The following is a 6,873-nucleotide window of genomic DNA, read 5'->3' as shown; positions in this document are numbered from 1 at the left end:
CCACAATAGCAATTACACCACTGTGATCAGTACTGGGGTGATTTATGTTTGGATTTGCCTCACAAGAAATATTCAGCAGTCAGGAAATTCTCATTTCTTTCCTTTTTGGAATGGGAAATAAGATGGTTTTTCATACATAATAGTGCTCTTTAAAGTTGAGTTGCTGTACCTGCTGTCCCTGTCTCCCAGCTAAACACAGGCTATGATGCAGCACAGCTGCATAGGAAGGGCAGGTCAGCGGCAGCTGCTCCGTCCTGGTTCCTCCACAGTGCCCACAAGGAGTGGGACTGCAGCAGCTGCAATCCAGGCTTTCTCTCATCTGCTTTGGATGCCAACAGCAGCATGGAAGGCAGGTGCCTGCCCTGTGCCAGCCCCTGGCAGAGAGGCTGTGTGTGCAGGCAGAGCCCCAGTGCAGGCTGGCTGCGCGCTGCCCCCACCGAGCTGCAGTGAGAGCCTGCCAGGACCCCGAGCCCCTACACGGATCTCTCCCACTGGTTCTACTGCCATGTAAGTGAGCTGGTGCCACCAAAATGTCAGGGAACAACTAAGGTGTTGACTCTCAGCATCAGTTAACACAATTTAAAATATGTGGATTTATCTACACATCTAAAATAGAGTTTCTTTCAGTGATCTATGAAGATGTGATGTGACAATCTAAATAATACATAGAGCAACTTCTGCTTCTGATTAGTAACTCCAGCTGGAGTGGATCAGTGTCCTGATCCTTTCATTACAAACAACTTTTCCCTCCACAAAACTTCTGGATGATACTTATCCCTTTGTGAAGCATATCATAGTTTACCACTTGGCCAGTGGATGGATAAGTATTTTTTTCCTGTCTTACTCATCCTGAAGGAAAAAAGAACACCCACCAAACAACAAAAACCAGGAACACATTCCCCTGATTACAGCAACTTCCCAACATGTGCATGAATGATACAGACAGTGGACATTATTCTTTGTGTTGATCTATGATTAGTATCTCATGCAAAATATAGGCTACCTAGGAGTTTTACAGAAAACAGCAGAAATGAACAGGCATTTTAAAAGGCATTTGGATTTAGAAGTTCTATATGGTAAAAAACAAAATCTTGTCCTAATGAATGAAATTAATGAAATGTAATTAAGGAAGAAAACCAGAAATAACAAACAACAACAACAAGTTAGTGAAGGAACCATCTTCCTCAGAGAAAGCTTTATAAACAGAGTAGTTTTTTGAAAAGAAGGTTTGGAAACATAAAAAAGGAGTCTGTCTACTGTATTGAAGAGAACAGTGTTTTGCCTACTTTTTTTTAATAAAATGGACTTAACAAATTAACTATATGGCTTCAGAATCAATCTCATTTTGTCATGGAAACAGCTTGTAAAATGCTGAACATATGGAGAGTGCAGGCTGATGTCTGAAAGTTTCAATAAAATACTTAGTACTGTTGCATCTGAGAACTGCATATTTGCCAAATGACAGAAAGAAAGAAATTGCTGTTCCCTCTTGTTTAAGATGGATTGTGAGATGTCCTCACTTGCCCTATCAGGCAATTTGCCAGCATGCTTTGAGTCCTTTACACAGTAGTCATTGGATTTCTGCTTTATAGCAATATTTAAAAGAGTTCTGGTAGACTAGAAAGTGATTTCTCTGTGTTTTCCAGCCTTAGATTATTCTCTGACCACCACAATACCACATTCTGTAGGTAGTCTTTACAAACTGATGCCTTCCCTCTGCATTCATAGCACTGGTTAAAAGTGAATGGGTCACTTCACACTCCAACACATCAAACTATGGGCCAGAGCCAAGAATTAAAATTGATGGGTTAAGTCTGACCCAGACTTCTTGAAGAAGAGGGGTTGGGGCATTTGCTTGGACTCAGCATGAAGCCTTTGTTTCCTTTTATAATCTGACAGTGGATGAGTATCGGACAGAGAGAAAGAGAAGGAGCTGGGGGAGGATGGGGACATGGAAAACCAACATTGCTCTTGGATTCACACTTGCAAATAGAAGTCCACACAATTTGGATTCTCATTTCTGCAAAGTGGGTGTTTTTCTGATTCCTACATTATTACGTCTAAAACGCCATGGATTCACAGTTGCATAAAACACTTCAAACTGAGTCAAAGTCTGAATTTAATTACTGATCAATTCTCTACAAACACAAGCTCATCAATACTATCAGAAAATCAGCTCTTTGTCCATATAAAGGCACAACTCTATTTTCTGTCCTTAAAACTTATAGTCAGACCTTACTGAGTAACTCTATGGAAATAGTGAAACTCACTATGGGAATAATACTTTTTTAAAATAAGAGATGTACCATATAAACCACAAGAAATTTTTTTGTAATCCTTAGTATGCAAGGTTGTTCAATAATACTTTGGTTTCTAGGGGAAAAAAAACCCCACACTTTCTTATGGAAACTATCTTCAGGACAAACATAGTTATGTTATACATGAACAGCAAATTTAATAAATGATAGTCGTATTTTTAGTTAACAGCCCTGGTATATCCATCTCCTTCTCTTTACAGCATACAAACATCATTGCTCCTGGCCAATGTGACTTGGTAATGGTAAGTTGCCATTGCTGAACTGACTCTGAGCTGATGAATGTATGCAAAATGAAATAAAACCTAATAAAGATCCCATGTGTTCAAACTAAGGAGTACAGACATTTCAGATATTGCTGAAATTTGTACTAATTCAGCACTTCATGTCACCAAATTCTACTCTCCTTGTATTCCCTGAGGCCAGAATTGCATTTAAAAAAATTCATTTTTTAGAAAATACAAACCACAAAATAAAAGGAGAAGGGAAACTTTGATACATACAGAAAATGCCAAGAGCAACAAAATTTGTGCTAACGTTTTAAAAACAAAACCATAAAAATTAATTTTTAATAAACCTAGAAGAAAATGGTTTTCAGCGGACTACAAAGATGGGGAGCATTCCCATTCCTGGCAGCATTTCACTGCTCCATGCACTGATGAGAGAAGCAGCACCATTGGGGAAGGGAAGGGGGAGAGGGAAGGGAAGGGAAGGGAAGGGAAGGGAAGGGAAGGGAAGGGAAGGGAAGGAGCTGGCTCACAAACGCCATCTGGGCCCGTGGCACAGCTGGGAAATCAGAACTGGCCGCTCGGAACTCTGTTCAAATGCACCACTTCTGAGGGAGAAAGACTCGGTTTAACTGTTTTAACAATACTTGTCTTCCCTGTCCGGGATGCACTGTTCCGAGGGACAGGTGCCAGCTCACACAGAGATTTTTAAAGCCCTATTCCGGCTTTTTTTCTCTCCCAAACTCTACGGCGTTTGCCCGGCCATGGCGCTCCGCAGGCACAAGGTGGCACCTCGCGAAGATTTTTTTTGGCTGGTCCTTGATTTTGTTGCTTTTATCAAACAACCTCTTCATTTCGTTCTCATTTCAAATAATGTTGAATTTAAAGAAAAAGAAAAAAAGAAAATGCTGGCGAATATTTACCTAATTTAATCATTATTCTGTATTCAAAAATCCAAACTCTAAAAAAATTATTATTAAAACACCCCATTTCTTCTGAGTGTAAATTAGTCAAAATTTGTCTCTCACGTTTGTAATTTTGGATCAGAATTTTAGCCCCCCCTCTCCGCTGCCCCATTCACATTTTTGCTTGTTTTGTGGGTCTGCTGCAATCTCCAGACTCAGAGAACTGGGAACTCCTGTATCCCAGTGAGCAGGGGCTCATGGAAGGAGAACACCAAGCTGAGCTCTGTTCCTTGGCTCAGTTCATACGATGAGTTAGAAATGAGCACCAGAGACTGTAAAGCAGAGACACTGACACACTGAGAGATAAAGCAGTGTCACTTGCAAAGCAGACAGTGTCATTTTGGCCTGCTGTAGTAACAGAGATGCTGTGATGGACAGCGTTTATGGTTTAAAAGCTCTTTGTATTTCATCTTCAGGGTGATAACTCTTTCTGATGCTTTTGACTTTGAACTTGGAGTAAAAGTTCAGCCTTGCAGAGGGTGACCCAGTTTGAAAAGCGTTCCACTCTACAGCCAGACAGTAAGCTTTGCACAATTTTGGTACCAATATTAAAGGAAAATGAAATCAAATGAGAAATAATAGTCAAGGGAAAGCTGAGTTCCTCTTACAAGAGAAGGCTCCAACACCTTCTTTGCTTATCCTGATAGTACAAAAAGTATTCCTTTTTTCTTTAAACACATCAGGGTAAGGGGTAAAAACCTGAGCAAAGAAGAAGCTGAAAAAAATGCCCCCATCTTAAAGTAGGGGACAGTCAGGAAACTAGAAGAAGGTTTCTGCGTGGCAAGCCAGAGAAATTCCTCCCAGCAGAGTGCAAGATGCAGGAATCTTTATTCATTGTTAAGCAGACCTTGATAGTTACAGCTCGGAGGGGAATAAGAGGACAGAAATGCCTGCAAGGATCCAGGGGCAGCATCTGTTCCATATTTGCACCTGATGACTGCCCAGACACCACTGTGAAGGAGGACTGGCTTGGTGATTTACTGGTAAACCATGGGGCTGGCAGACAACAGGAACATAAAATATGGGGACAAGCTATAAGGGCTGTAGAATATTCAAAATACATGCAGAATTAAGAGATCCTATGCTACTTTAATGGTTTATTCCAAAATATTATGTGCTTCAAAGTACTGACTATGCTAACTCTTCTAGTTCCACCCTAGCAGCTGTAAACTCCTTTCTAAAAAGTTTGTTGTCCTGTTTGCCTCTGTTCAGCTGATTATTCTAGTTTCTAGTAATTAAGATTGCATTTCATGATTTTCAGCCTTATTCAATTAATGTTCCCAGTTTTCCATGCTACAAAAATAATACTTGTCACTATTTTAATTAAATTATTTGTAAATAGCATTGGTTCCACTTCAGATGTATATATAATGCAAACAGGACCAAGGAGACACATAATTCATCATAAATTGTTATGTATGTTTATGTTAATTGAGGATACATGGAGCTGTTCACATTAGATGCAAATCTTTTCAAATTATCTTTCTGCTTTTTTCAGAAAAAATCCAACAACATTTCTCCAAGCTAAAATAAGGAAATAATTTTTTATTCATCTTTATACCTTATTTCAGGCAATTTTTTTCCAGTCTTGACATGGTTCTGAGAGTCTCCTTGCCCAGATGCTGTGGTGTGCTGCAAAACACACTGAGGATAATGAGGGGGCTGGTTTTGTCTGCAGTGCTGTCACACATACACTGTCAGCACTGTGGCACAAAACATGATTAAGTCTGATATTCTGTCTTGTTCCACTGCTATCCAGAGCACAACCCAGCATATGTAAACTTTATTTTTTTTATATTATTCCCTGCATCTAGAAGATTGACTGTTTTAATAGCACAGTAGTAAAGCAGTGGGCCAAATTCAGTCATTCCACTGACGCCAGTAAGGCTTATCCAATTTACAGTAATGTAACTGAGCCATTTCTGACTCACACCAGGGAAATCAAGGCAAATTTGACCCATGTCCAAGTGGTAAAATGTATTGGGACATTTTCTTCCCTGCAAGTTCATAATCTCACTGGAGGAAAACAGCTCAGTGCAAGCTCATGCTGGGGAGCACAAAGCTCCACCTCACAACAAGGTCTGCTTTGGGGGACAGGAGAAGGGACCATGACTGGGCCACAGCTAAAAGTGAGTTTGTAACCTGCCTTGCTGATTTGTTGTGCGACTGGGACAAAGCTTCAGAAAAGCATCCCACCTGCACAGTTAGAATGTGATGCAGTGATTTGCTGTCCTGTTAAAAGTGGAGGGTGGACTGCCTTAGAAATACACTGAAGTATGATCCCAATTCTAAAGAACATGAAAAGCTTCACCTTGAAAAGCTAGATTTAAAATTGATCCCTTTCCTTTCTGAGCACACACAAAAACGCCTCTGTTATGAATAAAAGTAGTAATCTTTCTTTGCTCCTTCTTCCTTCTCAAAGTCTAATTTCCACTCTGATGTTTAGTTTAGGTCCAAATAGTTGCAGTGAAACTTCTGGGCACAGCCCAAAGGAATAGTCCGACTGGATAATGGAGAACAGATTGCTGAGTGTTAAACAGCTTTGTTGTGGATTTAGTCAAAAGCTTTGCTGTCAGGGGTCTTAAAGCAAAAAAGTTTCCAGATACAATGAGGACAAGCTTTAGCACAATGTAGCACAGGGGTGCCATCTAAAATTAATACATGGTAGTTGAGTTCTTACATTAGAATTGATCATTTTCACTGACAGTAGCTAGGGAGAAGGAGGAAGGAAGCAAAAAAGTGTCCATCTCTAAAGAGTAAAGGTATTTACACACATCACCTAAGAAAATATAACAAAAAATAAAACCAACCCACAAATATCTCCAAATTCTAGGCAACACCAAAATGCATGGCAGACTCTTCATCTTTTTACCACCAGATTATTTCCACAGCTATGAAATTAATGAAATGTACCTTCTACAATAATTCACTGCATAGTTTAGCAGCAAAATCTCAGGAGTCTGTCCACACAGATTCCCTGGGCAGGGAAGTTATCCTGCTACCTGCACTCTCCATGTGTTTTACATGTATTACCATGTCCAGGTAATCATTAACCTTTGCTACTCCACTCTCCTATTTATTGATAATCACTGTGATGCCAGATAATCAAGGACGCTAGGAGAACCTGTGGCAACCTGCATGTAATTTAGGATGAGGGGAGCAATAAGGAACACTTAAGAGTGCTAGTGGGAAAAGGGCCTGGGACTGACAATGGGGAACACTGGTCATAATGTGAAATTTGCAGAAAATTAGGGAGAACAATTAGAAGAAGAGCTATAAAATCTGTTTCCACAGCCATGTATTTCAGATGCTTTCTTTTCTGATACAATTGGAACGTACAGATCATGGCAATTTGCAAATCATATT

Source organism: Passer montanus, unplaced genomic scaffold (genome assembly GCF_014805655.1).
Source record: "Passer montanus isolate IOZ18808 unplaced genomic scaffold, ASM1480565v1 scaffold5, whole genome shotgun sequence".
NCBI classification, from domain to species: Eukaryota; Metazoa; Chordata; class Aves; order Passeriformes; family Passeridae; genus Passer; species Passer montanus.
The sequence above is the reverse complement of the archived record's forward strand: the minus strand, read 5'-3'. Positions refer to the sequence as shown.